At 39.9% G+C, this 21,442-nt stretch overlaps 1 long non-coding RNA gene across 1 annotated transcript in view; it reads right to left on the minus strand.

Annotated features, from left to right (window-relative positions):
* The window catches only part of LOC144458706 (uncharacterized), a 43,973-nt gene extending 27,043 nt beyond the window's left edge, over positions 1–16,930 (minus strand). Inside the window, exon 1 of the long non-coding RNA XR_013488091.1 lies at positions 16,768–16,930. This is a non-coding gene — a long non-coding RNA (uncharacterized LOC144458706). The remainder of the gene's footprint in view (positions 1–16,767) is intronic.
* Positions 16,931–21,442: the final 4,512 nt, after the last annotated feature.

The following is a 21,442-nucleotide window of genomic DNA, read 5'->3' on the forward strand; positions in this document are numbered from 1 at the left end:
TGAAGTTGTAATTGGTTATTCAAGTGTTCAACTGAAGGAATTTTTAAAAACTAAGCACCCATGCAATCATGTGTACAGGGGGATGGGGGGCGTTAGATGTGTTTGTATTCAGTCTATTCGTATATATATCTGTCCCTCCAGGAGCTCGCTGCAAAAAAAACTTTGCGGCCAATTTTGTCAAAAATTGCATTTTTATGTGATTTTTTGTGGAAAATTGCGGCTAATGACAAAAATTGCTGCTAATGACAAAAGGAGAAAAAAATTTGATTTTACCTCCAAAAAAATAGGTAATGTAACTGCTATAATAATCATACTGAATATTCCAAAAATAGCTGCAAATGTTTTTATAGTTCTCTTCTTTAGTTTTATTTAATTAGTTTCACAACATGGAATAATGTTGCAAAAAATCCTGAGTGAATACTGTAGCTCTCAAACCAGACAATGTGACTGTAAAACAACATGTAAGCTACATCTTCTGTAAACATAACATTTTAATGCAATCAACACATATTGTATGCATTCAAACCAAATTCTTATGTCAATACAGAACTTTTCTCCATACTGCAATGACATTAGCGCATTTGATGATGCATCTGATGACGTTTCAAACAACTTCCGGTCAGCTGGAAAGTGTGGAAAAACGCGGAAAAATTGCAGGACTTTTGAAAAATTGCAAATCCCCGCAAATATTGCAGACTTTCGTTGAATTTGCGTTAATTATTGTGCTCTTTTTTATTTTGCACAATAAAAGATTCCACTACAGAAGAGACTTTATGATCACTAAAATTAGGAAGGGAAAAAAGTGGATATATCAATATCGGTATCGGTTATCAGCCAAATATTGGCAAAAAATCCAACATCGTGCATCCCTAGTATATGTGCATATGCCAGCAGGTGTTCCTGTTGTTCCTATAAGGTCAGCAAAATGTACAACATAGTTTAACCATGTTAAAGTATTTAAAAGGCCCTTACAGTGACCGCACTGGAAATTAGTAGTAGCTTTAAATACTGCAAAAAATTCCATTGGATTATTGATGTGTATACTATAATTGTCCCCATCAAATAAGCATCAAATGAAATAAATGAAAGTGCTCCTGTCTGGCATCCAGAGGCACTGGCAGCACATTTTACAACTTCATAAATAATGAGAGATAATTGCTAAAATGAGCCAGTTGATAATAATATGCTAATATATCCCTTTGGCTTGGCTCAAAGGCAACCTGTCTAGCCAGGTCAAAGCATTCCTTAAAGTTGTTCATAGAGTCAACAGGTGTGCAGCCAACTGCTGACGAGAACACACACACGCACGCATGCACGCACGCACGCACACACACTTTTTATGTTGAGCAATGCACTTACTGCTACTTGTTCCAATGGCCTTGCTCCATTTCCTGGCTATTTTCCTTTCACTTCCACTTTATATTGTTTGAGTGGTGGTAACCAGGTACCTAAAACCACGATGGCTGCCATCACCCACTCTATTTTAAATTAAACACAGTTTTTAATGAACTCAACACCCTCTTCTTATTACAAATCCAGTGTGGGCAATATGGACAAAGTGGTGACAGAATAATTACCATTGCATTACCCTCGTATCAACATGTGACATATGAACAATATCCAATAGTTTTTATTGAGAAGATTTTACTCCCGCTCTAGATTCAGTAATTATGAACAAATTAATCACTGCATGAACTCACCCATCCACCCACCCACACACTTACACACACACTTACACACAATTCCAAAGAGAAATCATACCCTAGAATTCATTAATGATCAATCCACGGTCTTATCTCATCAAACCAATAAACATGTTTACTAACAGCAGGAGTGGCATGTGACCAGCACACACACAGGGACACACACACACACACACACTATCTCTTTTGGTTGCCTAAGCTTCTGGGAAAGAAACAGTGTGTGCTTGCTTTGGTGCCACGTGAGTTGTTGGTTAAGTAGGTCAGTCAGTAAGTCAGGAGTGGCAGGGAAGGAGTGCACAAACACAGACTAACTCCATTACCTCATACAGTGGATTAGTGTCAACAGGCACATCCATCTGTCTCCAGCCGTCCTGGTTCAAGTGACTGTAAGGAGAGCAGCGGGGATTCGTGTTCCTGCCCTCCTGTGTGCCCCCATAAAGACACAAAACCGCACACATACCTGTAAGCAATGCACACAAAACCCTAACCTGCACACATGAGAATACACAGCACACAGAGTCAGGCCAGTAAGGTTACACCTGTAGCACTCCATGCTGAATTAGTTCGAACGGCCGGCAAACAAAAGGAGCACTTCCTGTTTCTTGTATAGAATGTCAAAGGACGAACTGAACTGAGAGACAACAACAAAAGAGCATGAACAACACTTGAAGAGAGCGCTGACTGCCGATCACATAAACAGGAAGTGTCCAGTGGCAACTTCTCAGGTTGAGCCGGTAAAGTCATATGATGAGGAAGTTTATTAGTTTATTATGTGGGCGTATTATTAATTTTATAACTTACAAAAACTGACATCAGATCGCACCAATACTTTAACTTAGCCACCGCCATGTTGAGAGCCATGTGCAGTCAATCCCAGGTCAGACTCATGGCTATGCTCTGAATGTCACACACAGTTCATTTACGCTTTTTAATTGTTCGTTCATAATTTGTTTTGATGGTACCACGTTCCAATGGCTTTATTAATGGTGAATAAATAACTTACTTAATCTAAATGCATCAGCTCTAAGCCATTAATAAGAACAACTTCTGAGTAGTCAGGTTGTGAAAAACCCCTTTGCATAATCAGACCCTGAACATAAACCTTATGGAAAAGGAGTTACTTGCAACTATTATGTGCAAGTTATGTCCAATTATTATTAGTTTTATTGATTTGTTAATCACCAGAAAATTCATCTGCAACCATTTTTAATAATCAATTAATCGTTCACATAATTTTGCAAGCACAAACGGCAAAAAACTCACAGTTTCAAGCTCCACCAAATGTCTCCTATGATAGCAAAATGCCTAAAATAATTGGTGCATTAATCAACTGTGAAATTAATGTAGCCCAATTTTATTAATGGATTATCAGCATGTATGCCTGCATTATCACCAAATACAGGAGATAATGATTGGCCAAATGGATTATACACAAGCTGTTGACACAAATTGTGATCTTAATAATTTCCTCTAACTGATAGTAAATTATTTATTGACCATTAATTAAGCCATTTGATTCTGTGACACCTTTATAGGAGGTGCAATGTATGATCACGTTGTCTGACAAAGTCTGGAGTTTCACTTTGAGTCTGCTGGTTAATCATTTCCTACATGTCTTGATAGCAGAATCCCACCCCAGTAATTACATAACTTGCATCAAAGATTAAAGAGGTATTCGGCTTTCACATGAGCAGATGTTACGACATGTTTGAAATAAACTGCAGGAGCACTGTTGGCTGCCTGTGGAGATGTTTATGCAATGTTGCGTTTAGCGCCGCCGGGTCTAGCTGGTTGTCAGGGAAAGCCGGAGCATGCTCGAGGGCTCGCTGAGAGTGTAACAAAACAAAAATAACAGCAGGTAAGATAATAGAGGCAGGAGAAATTAAGTCACCGCAGTCTAGCAATAACCGCACATAAAAATCAAAGAGCCTTGAGACGGATTGGCTGAGAGGAAGAGGGAAGGAGAGAGGCAGCAGTGAGCTATAAGTACACAGTGACAGCAGAGGAGTCAGTTTACAGTAAGGGCCTCCCTGCTCCTCTCCGCCACTCAATCCTTCCTCCTCTAATCCAAACACCTGGAGGGGGGAGGGAGGAGAGCGAACAGCAGGCCCCATGTGAGTGGATGCTCACATGCAGTCGGCACACAACGTGTTACAGTAACACCTTTACTGGGGCCAAGGCAGGCGGTTACATAAAGCAGCCCTACTTAGACTCACACACACACACACACACACACAGACATATATATATATGCACACACAAACACACCGGGCCAAGGGCATGGGACGGGGTGGTTGGGTTAGCAGGTGGGTATCTGAGGGGATTTACAGTATCAGCTGTTGTTTGTATCTGCTGTTTCACTGCTTTCATGCTGTGCTAAAATGTGCCACCATAAGCTCCATCATTGTTCACACACCACGCTGTCTGCCAAGGCAACATAATGTGTGAGTCGTTTACATCCAACAGGTTGAGTGGAAGTGAGACGGCTGCAGAGGAGGTGACGAATCCCAAAGTGTGAATACAAGACAAAGAGAAACGAATTAGCGAGCCCTGCAAGGACTGAGACATATTTGCAGAAGTGAAAAACTTTTGTCAGGGTTTCATGTAGTCGTCTTGCTATGATTGACATGTGGAGTTAGACGGACGCACGCAATAGAGACCAGAGATGAACACACATTTCCAGAAGACGGGTTAAGCTGGGATTTCACGATGTGGGTCACTGAACCTGCAACACCAGGTTCTTCAGACCCCCTCACAATGCTGGCGATGACAATTAACAGTGCAGACGTGTTGCTCAAACACCTCACTGCTGAGTGACCTTCAGCCTCAGCCGTGAGCAAATAAATGCCAGAATGCTGGCCTTTGTTAAAGCCTGGGAACGTAGTGGCTGTTGTGAGTTTACAGAATACATTGTTTTACACTTGGACAGTAGCTACTGATGTACATGTATGCATTCATGTGGATTTCTGTAATTCACACATCTGTTGCACATCTGTCTGTCCTGAAAGAGGGATCCATCCTCAGCTGCTCTTCCTGAGGCTTCTGTGAATTGTTTTCCACTGAGGAGTTTCTTCCAGGAGTTTTCCCTTATCTGCTGTGAGGGATGGAAGGCGGAAGGATATCATGTGTTGTCAAGCCCTCTGAGGCAAATTGTGATTTGTGATATTGGACCTTACTAAACTAAATTGAAAACTGACATGAGCAGAGCATGAAGTTTCCCTAATTCGATTTGGACTCCCAGCACGGTCCTCAGTCACCCAGTTTTCCAAGAAGCCCTTCCGCTTCCAAAAACCCTCGGGAAATTCTTGGTAGAAGTCCTGCGCAGACAGCTCCTTATTAAGCAGCTGCAGCATGAGCAGTTGGGACATGTTTACATTCAGCTTTTGCAACACCGCATTGCAACAGAGGCAATGAAAATCCTCTGGCAACAGGAAAAACTGCATGTCAGAGAGCAGCAGAACAAAAGGAAGGGATGCAGAAATTGTAAAAACAGCTCATCTCTTGCTTGTTGTTTCTCAGGAGAAACTAGGTTATCGACAGGTACTTAAACCAGAGCATAATAATGGCTGCCGTTGTTTGCGAAGCAACAGGCAGGGATGAGGAAATGGGTGGGTTCTTGGTAAAAGCGGGGGGAAAAAGCATGGCTGGAGGAAAAGAGAGAGTGAGAGGAAGGGGAAGGACAGCACGTGAAGGCAGGGAGTGTGTTGTCTGAGAGCCATGTGCTTGGGCCAGGCGTGTGAGTGACTGAAAGTGCTCACGTCACTGCATGACTCACACCGGAGGAGGCTAAGCTCCACACATCTCCATTCACATACACACAGACCCATCCATAAAGGTTGATGTGTGCATGGACGACAAACGTCTAAAAATAGACAAGCATACAATGCACATGACACACACTTGCAAAAACAATCAATGTCACAAACACACACACACTTACAGAGGAGTTAAGAACACAAGAGAAAGACATTAATCTCTCCTCGATGTAAATAAGGGCATAATGACTGTGTGCTGAAGTCGCTCCTGATTGGTCAGAATAAAAGAGGTCAAACAGGTCACCACAAAACTGGCACTTCAGGACAGCAGCTCCTCCAACTGCATAAACACATACCACTGCCAAACTATTAAATAATTACTGATAAACATATTTCACTGAGCTACATGTTCTCTGACTCACTGGACATAATGTGTAATAATATGACATTAAGGAAATGTCACAGACATAATCATGAACATTCTGTATTAACCGTGCACTCTTGAACTCTTACGCAAACCACCTCAGATCTGACGCTGTGGAAACATAATCATAAGCAAACATATAATATTTATCATCAATACTGGCAACCTGTTTGTGTCACTGTATATATTGAAGCCAGAGGCATTATGTTTTTGGGTTGTCCGTCTGTCCATCCCATTCTCGTGAACGCCATATCTCAAGAATACCATGAGGACATTTCTTCAATTTGAGGACCAGTGACCACTTGGACTCGAGGAAGACATGTTTTGAGTTTGAGGGTCATATGTCAAAGGTCAAGGTCAAGGTTGTTGTGACCTCATCTGTCTCATTCTTGTTAACGTGATATCTCAAGAACGCCTTCAAGGATTTATTTCCTCTTTTTTTTTTTTTTACATTTGGCACAAACATTCCCTCAAACTCAAAGATTGACTGATTAGATTTTGGTAATCAAAGGTCAAAAGTCAAGGTCACTTTGACCTTGCATCCATTTCATTCTTGTGAACATGATATCTCAGGAGCACTGTGAGAATTTCTTCAAATATGGCACATACATGCACTTTGAATCAATGAATGAATTTGAATATGGTGATCAAAGGTCAAAGTTCAAGGCCACTGCACTGTGACCTTGTCCGTTGCATTCTTGTGAATACAATATCTCAAGAATACCTGGAGGGAATTTCTTCAAATTTGGCACAACGTCTACTTGGACTCAACGATGAACCCATTAGACTTTGGTGGTCAAAGGTGACTGTGACCTTGCATCAGTCTCCTTCTCATTGCGTGAATTTTGAGATATCTCCTCAAGTTTCCTCAAATTTGACACAAACTCGAGATTTAATTGATTAGAATTTGGTGGTCAAAGTGACAGAACATGTTTTTGGCCATAATTCAGGAATTCATACTCTATCTTAGTCCTTGGACATTGCACGCTTTGTATCTGCACACCTCTAACTTTGTACTGCAACTGCTGCACAGCAATGACCCTCAGGATAAATAAAGTTCTATCTTAATCTTATTTTAGACTCGTTCCTTTGCCCATATGTCAGACCTAATCAACAGCTGGTCCACATGCCAACTATAGCCCTCCAATCAAGCCTGTTTGCAAATAAATAAAATCTAAAACCTGAAGAAGAAATTAAATGATTTGATGGACTTTTTGGCACAATAAATCCTTCAAACCTGCAGAGCGCTCCTGTGCACTTCACCTAATTGCTTAATTTGAACACACAACTGGTCAAAGGGTTTAAAAGGCATGTTTTCTTTTTAAAAATCACCCAAATTACATCAATTATCAAAACCAGAAACTGTAAAAACATCTTCTGATTTTCACGTCTGATTGCTTAAATCAATTATGCGTGGCGAACGCTTTGGTGAGGAAATTAACTAAATCTAAACCTAAAAATAGCCACATTTAATCAAGATCACTTTATTCTACATGTCTCATTTAAATGCAGCCAAAAATTAACTGCTCACACTAACCATATCCCGTAATAAACATTAAATTCTCCTCAACACAACTGGGAGGCGATGAAAGACAAAACTGAGACCAGCAGTCACATGACAAAAAAACTCAGTGAAACTTGGACTGAACTGCAGGGTGTTCACACAGAGCAGACCAGAGAGGACAAGAGAGGCTGTCAGATAAGGTTGTAAAACTGTAAACAGTTCCATATGTGCAGCACGTGCAACCCCCATATTGGTAACACTTGTGGGCACTTGAAAAATAATGTATAGATAGATTCCTTTCTTTAATACTGTAAAATAGATTATCTAAGAAATTCAACTTATGATTTTTCATTTTTATGACTTGTGGCATTGTAAGTGTGTTACACTGCACAAAAGACACTCTTGAGTTCTCCCTAATGTTTCCATAAAAGTACAGAATTTATATACGGCAATAAAAAACGAGGCCACAGTGAGAACAGTGTGAGAGGAGCAAAGAGCACCCAGACCCTGCCTGGGTTTATGTTACTGTTTTTGTTTATGTTTAGGAAACGTTTGCAATGTAGTGAAGTAAAGTAGTTTTGAAAAGTGTCGATAGATGATGAGAATAATGGTTCAGGGAAATGTCCGCTCCCCGGGCCCTTAGCTATGTGAAAATGTGGCCTCCTTAACAGTATGGTAGTTGAACAGACCTGCCTTATGTTATAACACTGACTCTAAAGTGACCAATGTGGGTTTTCATTAAGAGCAGCAATATACAGTGAGATGTATGAGTGAATGTCATTTTTATTTAAGTGTCATACACCTAAAAGGTGACCAGCACCACACAGGGTTACAGTAACTACTTTTATTACCTACAGAGTAAACAAAAGAAGGGCCAATACATTATACTAATACAACATAAATTTAACAAATTAAACATACAAAGCTCTCATATGTTGACAGTAAGCATTAAACAAAAACTGTGCTATCTTAAATGTCTTGCATGTGAACAAACTTACTATAATTTAAGTCCTTCAGACTGGGATGCGCAGCTGACATAAGAAAAACTCAACTCAAAGATCGAGATAAGAAGGACAGTAAAATATAAAATGCACATCATTTCTCATCCATGTCACACAGGTGATACCTCCCGTTCTCTGGGACTGAATGGAAGTGTTACAGTTTCTCCAGTCTTTAACCGAGCACAAACAGACCTCTGAGCTCAGGTCGGGTTAAAGGTCACACATTGTTTGGGATGGTAAGTATGCCTAGTTAAATTTATTTGACCTGACGAAGATACAAGTAGGATCGAAATGTTGTCTTGAATAAACTCTTGTGGCATGAAGTGAACATGCGGCCGTTACTACAATCCTTAAAGCAGTGGTTCGAAGTTCAAAAGTGGGTCGCAGGACCATTCTGAATGTGATTGCCGAATGTGTTATATCTGTAAAAAAAACAAATGTTATTTTTAAGCACAGTGGATTTCAAACACAGTGCTTTATGTTGAGGTACCGTTTTCTGCTATAGATTGAGTTACTAAAGTTTGACAGAGAAAGCAAACTACCTTAATGAAAAGGCCAAACGCTAGTATGATGCTGATTAAACTGTGGGGACCTCGAACTAATGACTAAGGAGAAATCTGGGCCTCGTGGCTGGAACAGTTGGGAACCACTGCCTTAAAGTGTGCTTAATAACACAACAGTATGTTGTCAGACAGAACTTTCATAACTTTAAAAAATTACACATCATCAGGCCCTGAGGCCATATTCACAAAGCTTCCTGGTACTGAGAGTTGCTCCTGGTGACTAAATACTAAGAAAATTCTTAGAATTGTGACGTTTTCTTAGAATTTCCCCTTAATGTTAAGACCAGGTCCTTGTAAAGATAAAAGTTATTCACAAAGCATCTTAGACCTTAAGAGAGCTCCTAAGGTGAAGGGAGGAGAACTTTAAGAGATTTAAGAGTTTCTGAATCAGAGGAGAAAATGGTGGAAACACAAAGAAGTCGGAGAAATATTCTCCAAACGCTGGTTGACAGTGAGTAAATGAAATGCTACAGATTAGACTGTGCAGGGATATTTGTGATTGATCTCTTTAAAGATACGCACACATTTCCCACCCAACAAAATAACACTTTAACGCCAGAAATAAAATGATCACAGAACTAAAATATTTGAAACTGATGACTTTTGTCTCTTTGGTTTTCTATTAGCAAAAGTTGTGGATAGTACCTGGTACTTTTTTTTGGTACCACCTCGGTCAAGGTTGAAAGCAAGCTGAGTCGATACTGGAAGATGGAGTAAAAACATCGCAGACCACTGATTGGTCAGAGAGAATTGTCACTAGAATCGTCACCAGCGCAACACACGGCATCCTGCACCAACCTGCCATTTTTAATTAGCCAATCTACCATCAATAGTTTTTATTCACTCAACCCAGATTTTTAAAAAATGGCATCATGTATAGCTACATCGTGTAGTTGCTAAAGTGCAGAATAGGGATGCAGGATAATATCGGCACGTCATCAGTATCGGCCGATATTGGCTTTAAAATGAAATATGGGAATTGGCCAACACACCTTTTCTTAATCTACACAATGAATAAATATTACATACATCAAAAAGTATTGTATTTCATGTCTCCATCTGCTGGTGGGCCGTCACAATAAGATTATGCCTGCATAATGATGTTAATTACACTACAGAAGAGACTTGACCACTAAAAATTAAGTGTGGATAAAAGTGGCATCGGTACTGGTTATCGGTCAAATAATTTGGTACATATCGGCATACTTGATATTAGCAAAAAATCCAATATCATGCATCCCTAGTGCAGAAGTTTCTCCGTTTGGCTACCAGTGAAAGAATTCAGCAAATGTTGCACTTAAGATAATGTCACAGTAGTTTTGATCCGCACTGAGGTGTGCTATCTGCAGTGAAAAACAAGCAGCTGGTACCAAAAGTGAGTCGAGTCCAGATGTGTCGAAACAAGTAGTGAAATTATTAGTTTATATGGATGGGTGAAGCTTGGCATTCAGAGCAGTCATAAAAAACATGGAGAAGCAGCAACAGCAGCATCTCATCAGAGTGATATAAATTTATAACTCGTGTGATTAAAACACTAGTTGTGATGCAGAAAAGGTTAACAATCCTGATCAGCTCTTCTCAGAGGTGAGAGTGGGAAGACATAAATAACTCACGTGGGCAGAGAAACATCTGTATGTGAGTTTAAATGGGCATGCGAACGCATAAATGTCTGCATTGAGGAGGGGAGTCAGATTTAGCCCTTCATGCATGAGCATGTGCGCATATGGTACAACCAATCTGCACCCTGCCAGGAATATCTCGGGGTGCTTGAGTGCAAACAGGCACGACTGTCACTCATGGTGAGTCAATGTTTGTATACATGGTGAGAATTTTGTTCTGTGTGTGTGTGTGTGTGTGCATGTGTGCATGTGGGGAAAGTGCACTTCCTTTTCTGAGAATGAGGAACAATGTTTGTCAACAGCGTGCAGAGCGGCACATCCAAACAGGGCTGCGAGCTGACTTCTGTACCGCTTTTACAGCCACATGTGTAGCATCTATATAGATGTTGAAATGGCAGCAACTCACTGACCTCAGCACACGTGGAGTATAACAGGGTCATGCCTCCTCTGACTCTGACTGAAGAGCTGAATGCCTTTCTCTTCACTGCAGGGGGGGTGGGGGGGGCACCCACCAGGTGAGGCAGGGGGCAGCTGTCTGTCATCATCTTCAGCATTGATCAGACGAAGCTGTTGCCTAACATTTTCACACATGCCTGCAGTCTGTGCGGTTATAAAACAACCAAACAACAGAATGTGTCCACAAGCTGAACTCTATCCCAGTGTCAGTAAAAACTGAGGATGATAAACAATTATGCAAGTAAAGCATCCTTCCTCACACACTTCCTTCTAACTCAATACACAGGATCTGATGTCATCACACCTTGTGCAAACAATGCAGAAGCCTTGGATGTTACAGCTGAGTGAAAATGCTGAAGAGAAAACAGTTAACCTTTAGATATCAGCTCAGTCGCCAGAGGAAAATGTTGGCATTGTTTCTGCAAACCATGAATACCACACACATTTTAGATATATACGTATCTTATCAACATTTTTAAAGTGACGTAGTATATGAGCCGACATTCATCACTGGGAGGTGACTGGAATGGCGGATGGTGTGAGACCTTGGAGCCACCAAGCTGCAGACAAACCACAAAACAACAAAAGCCTTTGTTTCTATCAAGTGCTCACTGAATTTCCTGCCAGGACAGTGCCACGGAAGTTGTTCTCTACAGAGACATTGCTGTGTTATAATGTGAATAGTGCCACAAAAAATGTTTTTTTTTTAACCAAGACATCGCTTCATTTTAAGCTGGGTTAGTGTCACAAAAAGCTGCCATTATTTACTAAGATATTGCTGTGATTCCTTCCAGTGATATCACCATGAAAAGTGGTTGCTATTTACCAAGACATCGCTGCATTTCAAGCTGGAATAGTGTTACAAATAGCAGTTGTTTGTCACTGAGACTTTGCTGTGCTTACAACTGGGATAGTGCCATGAAAAAGCAGCTGTTTTTTTTACTAAGATAACGCTGTGTTTCTTGCCAGGTAGTGCCACAAAAACTGGTTGTTTTTCACTGAGATAAACCAGCATTTCCTGCTGGGAGAGTGCCATGAAAAGCAATTGTTTTCTACAGAGAAATTGCTGTGTTATAATGGGAATAGTGCCGTGAAAAAGGGCTGATTTTCACCAACACTTTAGTGTTTAGTGGGATAGTGTCACGGAAAGCAGTTGTTTGTCACTGAGACATCATTGTGTTTCCTGCCAGGATAGTGCTATGAAAAATGATTGTTTTTTACAGAGATTTCGCTGTGCTTACAACTGGGATAGTGTCACAAAAAGCAGCTCTTTTTTACTAAGATATCTCTGCATTTCCTGCCAGGACAGTGTCACAAAAAGCAGTTGTTTTTAATCGAGACATCGCTGTGTTAACGACCAGGATAGTGACACGAAAAGCAAATGTCTTTTACCGAAGCATCACTGCATTCCAGCCAGGATATTGCCATGAAAAGCGATTGTCTTTTTACCGAGACATCGACAGCTTCTCTGGCCATAATTGGGCTACCAGAAACGAAGAAAGGTTTTTAGGCCCAAACATGTTTTTTTCCTAACCATAACCACATGTTTTTTGTGTCTAAACCTAACCACACATTACCCAAAGTGTTTTCTAGATGTAAGGAAACATTAAGGTTTAAAGAACACACAAATGTAGCGTGTCCCTGGTTTGCAGAAACATACAACGCCAACATTTTTTCTGGTGATTGAGATGTTAGATTTAGACAAGGCAAAGTGATATCAATAATATTCTATGGCACTATGAGGATCTTAATATTACATTCATGAGGAAACAAACAGCTCAACAGGCCTCAGACTGGAAATGACCTCTGACTTCACTACAAGTTATCTCACGTTAAGAATGCAAGCAGCCTTGAACTCAAACGTCCCACTCTCGGGTTAACAGAGGTGAAGATCATCGATTTTATTGAAAACCAAACTCCATGTCTCATCAATCCTCATTAGACTCCTGCTGCACTGATTTCCTGGACAAATCCAGATAAGACCTTGTATGTCTCATGTGGCCTGCAGGGCGCCGCCCCAAAGGCAGATAAATAGCGTTTTGGATCTCTGAGGGCGAAGGGCAGCATTGATACATCGTGCACTTCCGCTGGCTGCATGCAGCTCACACACACACGGCCGGACATCACACGCATACATAATACATGAGAGAGTAAGAGATGAGGGGCAGTGTCCTGTTTCTCCTCCAGAACTGCTGACCTGAGCATCCCTCTCTCTCTCGCTCCCTCTCTCTCACACACACACACATCATGAGGCAAGTCCTAACATAATGAATTCAAACCTGTATCCCTCTGCTGAGTGAGCGTCTGCTGCAGCCAAGTGCACTGAGTGGGTAGATGAGCCAGCCGCACTCAATAAAGCAGAGCTCCTCAATTGTTTTTCAGCCAAGAGCCTCTTATAAGATCGCGCTTATACTGGGGACACCCTCGTGTGGTCCCTTGGAATAATTTAACAAGCTAATTTTCACACTCCTGTAGTCCTAGTTACGTAAAATAATGACACAAGAGAAAAGTACTGAACATATTGTATATTTTTGCTCCACTTATCAACACAGAATACCCATAGAACAGTGCAACTGACATCAACTCAGGACCCAGTGACCAATATAGTTTTAAAGAGGCAATAGATAGCATCTTTTCCTAAATATATCATTATGAAAATAATGTGGGTTGCACAGGGCAGTGGCCACAGTAAAATGAGACTATCAGCGTTTACATAGGTTACTTAGTGGCTGTGCAATAAGCGTCTGCCACCGGTGCCGAAATTTTGCGGAAACAATCTGCTTTACAGCAGGAAATGCGTCACGTATTGCGAAACTGGTCAGTCAGCCAATCAGGGACTGGAGCTGGTCCTTATGAGGAGTTGGGCATGAGATAGTTGAGTCACGAGCACAATAACAGACGGACAAAGTTTGGAGACAAGTGAAAAACGGCCTAGCAAAAGAAAAGGAGCTCCTCTGTGTGAGGAGGCAAAGAAGAGCAAAAAGGAGAGTGATAAAAGAAGAGGAAAAACAAGAGTAAACCTCAGTCAGGCGTTCAAGAGATGGAGGGAGCTCCGTGACCAAAGAGGCTTCAAAACCCATGTCCAGCTAGCTTTCTTTCTAATGGATCAGTAAGTAACACGGCTAAATGTTAGCTAGACCAGAGAGGACTGTACTGTACTGGCTGCTAGTTCATTCCTAGCTGGCCAGCATCGCAAATCGCCGCAACCAGGGAGCGGGTAGCGAGTGTTGGTCGGCTGACATCCTGGTTGCCATTCTACGGCAGCCCTCGGACAGTGATACCCCCCTCCCTTCCTTCTGTTCTCTTCTCAGGGAGGCAGCTATCCACGGACATCGCCCAGCTAAGTTACGCCCAGCTAAGTGAACACTGGACTTTGTTTCCCATTCAATTTGAGCTCCAACCGGCCGCATGGTTTCCATACGGTAGCGTTTATTCTAGAATGGGGACTGTTTACATGTGCATATTGGTATAATTCCACTGTGTCTACTGTTGTTTGTACTGATACTGTACATATTGGTATCATTTACTGTGAGCTGTTTGTACTGGTACTGTGCATTCTGCTATAATTATTTGCATTACTATTTGTTTTTTCTTCAGATAAATCTGATAATTGTTGCTCGGTCTCTTTACTCATTTATTTAGTAGAGTGTCCACACACCTTCTCATTCTACATATACATAGAAGTATACTGGTGGCTTTACAGCCTGCATTTTATTGATTATCTCTGATCCCCACGCTCAATTTGGTCGTTGCGACAGTGTGAACAACACTGCTGACGCTAGGTGGCGCCAAGCTAAAAATAAAATGAATCCTATCTGTTGCCTCTTTAAAATAAATCCCCAAAATGGCCTCTTAAAAGCAAAGCAATACTTTTTTATTTAATAAAAAAAACTGTATGAAAAGAAAAATATTTAAACATGTGTCATCCAGGATCACGGATGACATCATGAAGTAACAGACTAAATTCATGTCTAAAAAACTATGACATAACTCAATCAGGCAGTTGTTTTGATGACCTAAAGAAATCTGCAACCCTGAACTTCAACTTTCAAGTATGTCGATTCATATTAAATAAATCTGAATAAAATCAACATTACATGACACAGGATTTTATCCCCCAGTGTACCAGTGAGCGAAAGGGTTAAATAAACACACTTTGACTTTTCACCATTGTTTGGGGGTCTTTCAGGGTCTGACTGTGTAACTTCCTGTCTGACAACATACATGAAAAAAAAAAAGCCTCCAGATTGATTGTTGTCCCAGGTGGCGTTGGCCAAGTGCAAGTTTAAGGACAAAATGCTCTGATTCACAGCAATTAACTGGATGTCATAGTTGTTATTTTTTAATATTTTGCTGGCAACACTTTTTTTTTTTTTTAATTTAAAAACTTTTTTGTGGCTTTTTTGCATTTCAGCATTAAGTGCGGACAGTTATCTGCTACGACATTTTGTGTCTATAATGTCTAATAATTTTTAAACGTCTTCATACCCTCAATACATTTTCATATTACTTGATAAAAAGAGATTAATAAATTCAATAAACGTTTTTTTTACGATCACTTTCCTTACCTATACTTCATAAAGGGTTTTAAATATCAACACTGCATGTCAAGTCACTGGCCCTCAATTAGCTGCAAGTAACACTGGATCTTAAAATATCAAAGTAAATTAAGAGAAAACTGCTTGAAGTTTAACTCTCAGTGCAGACATAGCTGTTTAAAAAATATGTTGTTTCATTACTAATTTTCCACAGTATCGATAAATCGGTACCAGCTGTGTTTTCAAGCTCTCTCGTCTTATTAAAGTTTACTTCAGCCCTTCTTCTGTTATCTGCTACTAACCAATAAAAGAAAAGTCATCCTTGTCACGTTATAGTCTTGTTATTCTTATCTTTTCATAAATTCCAGTATGGTGACAACACCAGTACAAAGGCTAAATATACGAAATATTCAGATTCTGATTATTTAAAATATACAACATGTTAGATCAGAATGTAATCTTTGAGCTACTTTAAATCTTAAAATAAAAATATTCGCTACGGAGCCTTTTGTGGGGAAAAAACATGTCATGATAATTAAATGAATTTCAAAACACAGACCCCACTTTGAGAATCACCCCAACAGAGGACAGATCCTCTTTAAGTCTGTCTTTTATGGACCTTTTTAACAGCATTGACAGCAATGACATTTGTGATGGCTCTCTTCTATTAATTGTCACTGAATACACCTGTGCTTTTCCTACAACATGTCTGCAGTGATACAGGTCTGATGAGGTGAGACACTGAGCAGCTGCTGGACTTGTCCCATGGAGATGTTATTATGTTTTCTGAGTTTATAAAATCCTCTCATTTCAGAGCCAGTCAGGTGTGAAGGAATAACGAAATGGACCTGATGTTGTTGTATTAATAAAACATCTAAAATATAAAACACATTTGTACTGTTTAAAGCCACAGCAGCACTTCACAGCCAGATACATCCAGGAACTCAGTGTGCTCAGACTCAGCAGTTAGCTTCACTGCTAACATGCTACTGCCCCCGTGTGCTGACTTAACGTCAGTACAGGTGACTGGTGACACACACACACACACACACACACAACTCTCTGACACCATCTAGTGTCTACAGTCCATTCACTATCTTTGTCCAGGGTTTATTAAAAACATGAGGTCAGCTATTTTGACCACTCTGTGAGGTTAGCTAGCTTAGCTTAACGTTCGTTAGCAGCCGTTAGCATGTTGTCTTACCTTTGGACAGCGGTCTGTGTCTCCTTGTGTGACTGGAGGACATCTTCAGGTCTTCACTGGAGAGGACAACATGTTGGAGAAACTTTTTTTATGTCATAAAACTTATTTTAGTTAAATATTGACGCTGCTTTTATGTGTTTAAAACCGTCAAAAAAAGAAAAGAAAAAAGCAGGACACTGTGATGTAGCACGCGCGAGAGACTGTAGGGGTCAGTGACGTCATGCGAAACAGGAAGACAAACCCGGAAAATAAAACTTTTAAATAACTACATAAATAATTAAATAAAATAAAACAAAAGCAAAATAATAGTTATAATAGAGCATTATAATTTTAAATCTATTATATTTTAATTATAAATTAATTTATTTCCTTTCTTTGGTTACTGACTGTCAGAAAATTTTCGTTAAATAATCTTTGTTTCTCCAAACGTATGTAATTGAAATAAGAATTCCATTAAGAGACAATAACGTAACTTTCATATGTACAAAAATACATTTTCCAAGTTATCCCCCTGTTCAATAGTTTATTTTTTAAATATATTTATAATTTTAATTCAGTCTCTGAAATATATGGCTTAGATAATAAGAAAGTCTACCTTAAATCATAACCTTTTCTCTTTTTTTTTTTTTTGTTATATCGACTACATATTTTTAAAATGCTGTTTTTTTTTCTTAATTTCCTTCATGTTTTTTTTTAGTCTGACAATTGTTGTTTTTGATAATATGTGAAGTCTAACCCCTGACCTAACCCTAAGATGTCTGACTTTGTACCATTTATTTTCTCACTTAAAAGGAAGGATAATAAAACTAATTCAAAAGTACATGTCCCGTGCACAGCACTGAGTCCTTTTCATTTGGTGCAGGTGATGGCGGGAAACACCCGTGCATTGTGCAAACCTGTGTGAATTTAATGAAGCCCTGGCCAGTGTTGTAATGTTTAAAATGAAAATTAAATGAAAAAAAAAAAGCAATTCAGACTTCTTGTGTACGTTGCTTCTACTTATTTACTATCAAGGATAATAAAAGGTAAAACATACCATAACATAAAAATAGCCCTAATCTTAATATAGAAGACAGTGCTGTTTCTGTAATTTTGTGGTGGAAATGCTTGAACAGTTGTTTGTTCAAACATTTGACCATGTTTTGGGCTGATTTTCAATTGGATCTTAAAACATAATTTGATCATAATATTTTACTTTAACAACGTTATTTGTTATTAATATTCAGAAATCCTAATTTCTCCAGCAGTGAACAATATGTCATTAATTTGCTAATTATTGTAGCCAAATTTGACCTGTACCTTCCTTTCATATACATTTCAATTAAAAGATATACACATATATCTTCAAACACTGTCACATTTGAAAGCCTTTAAAAAGATAAACCAAAACTATTTATGTATGCAAGCTCTTTAATATTATACCCAATAAAGAAATCTTCTTGTGTGGATTCAAATGTATGTTTTTTTCTGTCATGAAATTATCTAAGCTTTTTTTCCCCTTTAGTTTCTAACTCTTGTCCATATCCTATGGCATGCCCTGAAGAATTTTGTAATAATTACAACATGTGCTGGTTAAACAATGTTTATTAATAAAAGGGTGTTTGTTGTTTTAAGAGTGTTATTGAAACATGCCCTGTGGGAGATGTTCCTCTCTGTTTTTAAGTAACAAAAAAGAGAGAGAGAGAGAAAGAGAGAGAAAAGTTATTGAAAAGTAAAAGTAATTCCTTGGAATTACCCTGAGGAAATTTAGTCATTCATTTTTTTCATTCATTCTCTGTAACAGTTTATCCTGTTGAGGGTCACGGGGGCTGGAGCCTATCCCAGCTGCACCAGGTGAGAGGCAGGGTTCACCCTGGACAGGTCACCAGACTATCACAGGGCTGACACATAGAGACAGACAACCATTCACACTCACATTCACACCTACGGACAATTTAGAGTCACCAATTAACCTGCATGTCTTTGGACTGTGGGAGGAAGCTGGAGCACCTGGAGGAAACCCACGCTGACACAGGGAGAACATGCAGACTCTGCACCCCCTGGGTTCAGACCAGGAACCTTAGTGCTTTGAGGTGACAATGCTAACCACTGCACCACAGTGCCACCTGTGGAAAATAAATCTACTTTATCATTGAATATTCATTATTTTTTGAAAGGGTATTTACAGAGTTGTTTATATTCATGTTGTCTGGAGCTCTTTTATGAAACACACATTATCATATGTGTCAACATTCAAAGGTGATAATAATTCATAGAGAAACCACTCAACCTGCTACATCAGACTACACAGCAGAAATCAGTCAGATAAACAGGACTGAAAAGTGTTTATTAGGAAGTTGTCAATACAGTGTAGAAACAGTTTTTTTTAAACCTGTTTATTTCTTTGTTTTACAGCTGTGGTGTTCTCTTCATTATCACAAATGTGAACAAAAAGCAGTTTTGGTAGGACAAAGGTGTTTATTACAAAGATGTGTGCAGACAGAATAGGTCACCGAGTTCTGCGTTTCTTACCTCCACAGCCCCTGAGCTCATACACGGGGCCTGCAGAGTGATTAAACATGTGATTTTAGTGTGTCTGTTGAGAATGTAATTCCTCCTTGAAGCGTTAACTGTTAGAAAAATGATGATTATCAGCTACCCCAGGAGAGTCTGTGCGTCATCTGACGTCACTGAAATGATTACATCTAATGTCCTCGTAAGGCTTTAAATCAAGCCATTAAAGCACCAGTAACATCCAAGCTTCACTCGTCTGAACCACATTTGTTACAATTTAAGTAAAAAATAAAACACTTTTATTCTTAAAAATTAAAATATTCTCATTAAAATTTTAAATATTCTCAATATTCATCAGAAAATACGACATCTTTAAACTTTTAATGTCACTAATCGGAGATGTTTTAAAGTAAAGGTTGTGTTGATTTTTTTTTTTTAACTTGAAGCCACCAATGTGTCATCAATCAAATGAAGGTGCGATTAAAGTGAACCACAAAGTGAACCACAGTGAAAATAAATACAAAACATTAGAAAAAAAAATCTAAACTCTAAAAGTCAAACTAGCTTCGTCATTGCACTGAAACACTGAAAGCACACACACAACAGATCACCCCTATTGTTGTCTCATCTAGATACAGCAGACACTTGCATGTGTGCGTCCCAGTCCTGTCCATCAAAGTCTCTGCTGCTGCTGCCATGGTAACCACGGCTCAGGAATGCCATCCTTCCAGTCAGGGCTGCTCGCCTCACACGATGAGTATCACAGCAACGCAGCAGGAGCCGGGCTGAAACTCCCCCGGGTACACAGTGATCCCTGCTGAGAACGTCCCCTCCCTCTCCTCAGATGGCATCGGCACGCCACACCGGTGATTTCATCTCAAGTGGCTGACAACCTGCTGAGGAGCCCCGGGAGTTCATTATCAACTGTGCGCCCTTCACACAGCATCTGACCCCCATTCCCTTTTAACAGACGGGTTATTAATGGCGCCCAGCTGTGCAGGGAGATGGTCGGGCTTTTCTAAATGTTCATGTATAAATAGTTCACTGATGTGGCGTGTTGACATCGAACAGCTCAGAGTGAAAATCAACCAGTATTTGCATCCATGAACTTATTCAACCCAGTCGCCCAGAAGAAATGTTGCCATTGTACTTTTCTGCAAACCACGGATACGTCAGGAACTTTACTGAACATATCTTAAAACTTTACGTTTCACAACATGGTTAGGTTTAGGCAGTAAAACCACTTGGTTATGGTTTGGAAAAAACATGTTATGGCTTAAAATTTCTAGCAGGGAAAGATGGCTGTATCCTGGCTGGAAACACAGCGATGTCTCAGGTGTAAAACATGCTTTTCAGGCCACTATGACTGAAGAAAAAGCAGTGATGTCATGGTAAAAACCAACAACCACTCTTCGTGGCACTATATTGGCACGAAGCGTCGTGACATCTTCGTAAAAATCAACCGCTTCTCATGGCACTATCTTGGCAGGACATGCGGCTATATCTTGATATAAAACAGCCGCTTTTTAAGCAGCAATCCCGGCAGGAAATGCAACGATGTCTTGGTAAAAATCAACCACTTTTCATGGCATTATCCTGGCAGGAAACATAGTGACATCTTGGTAAAAAAAGACTCGCTTTTCATGGCACTATCCATCAGGAAACGCTGCGATGTCTTAGTGAAAAACAACTGCTTTTAGTGGCACTATCCTGGCAGATAATGCAGCGATGTCTTGGTAAAAAACAAGTGCTGTTCTTGGCACTATCCTGGCAGGGTATGCAGTGACATCTTCGTAAAAAACAGCCACTTCTCATGGCACTATCCTGGCAGTAATGTCTTGGTAAAAACTAACCGCTTTTTGTGGCACTATCCCGTCAGGAAACGCAGTGACAAAACATTAAAAAAACACCCATGTTTGGTGCTAAAAAGCCTCTGAAAATGCAGTAATGACTCACTATAAACAACTGGTTTTGTAGTTTGTTCGTCTCAAGAGTCGTCTGCAGCGACTGGCAGCCAGGCAGGCATCTTCACCCTCCCCTCCACCTCTCGATGACAAAGTCAGCTAACATAAGACGTCATTTTCGAAACGCTGACATATATGAAACGTAAAAATGTAACATTTCCGTGGTTTGCAGAAACGCACAATGCTGACATTTTTTTCCGGAGACTGGGTTGGATAAA

The sequence above is a fragment of the Epinephelus lanceolatus genome, chromosome 18 (assembly GCF_041903045.1).
Source record: "Epinephelus lanceolatus isolate andai-2023 chromosome 18, ASM4190304v1, whole genome shotgun sequence".
Classification (NCBI taxonomy): domain Eukaryota; kingdom Metazoa; phylum Chordata; class Actinopteri; order Perciformes; family Serranidae; genus Epinephelus; species Epinephelus lanceolatus.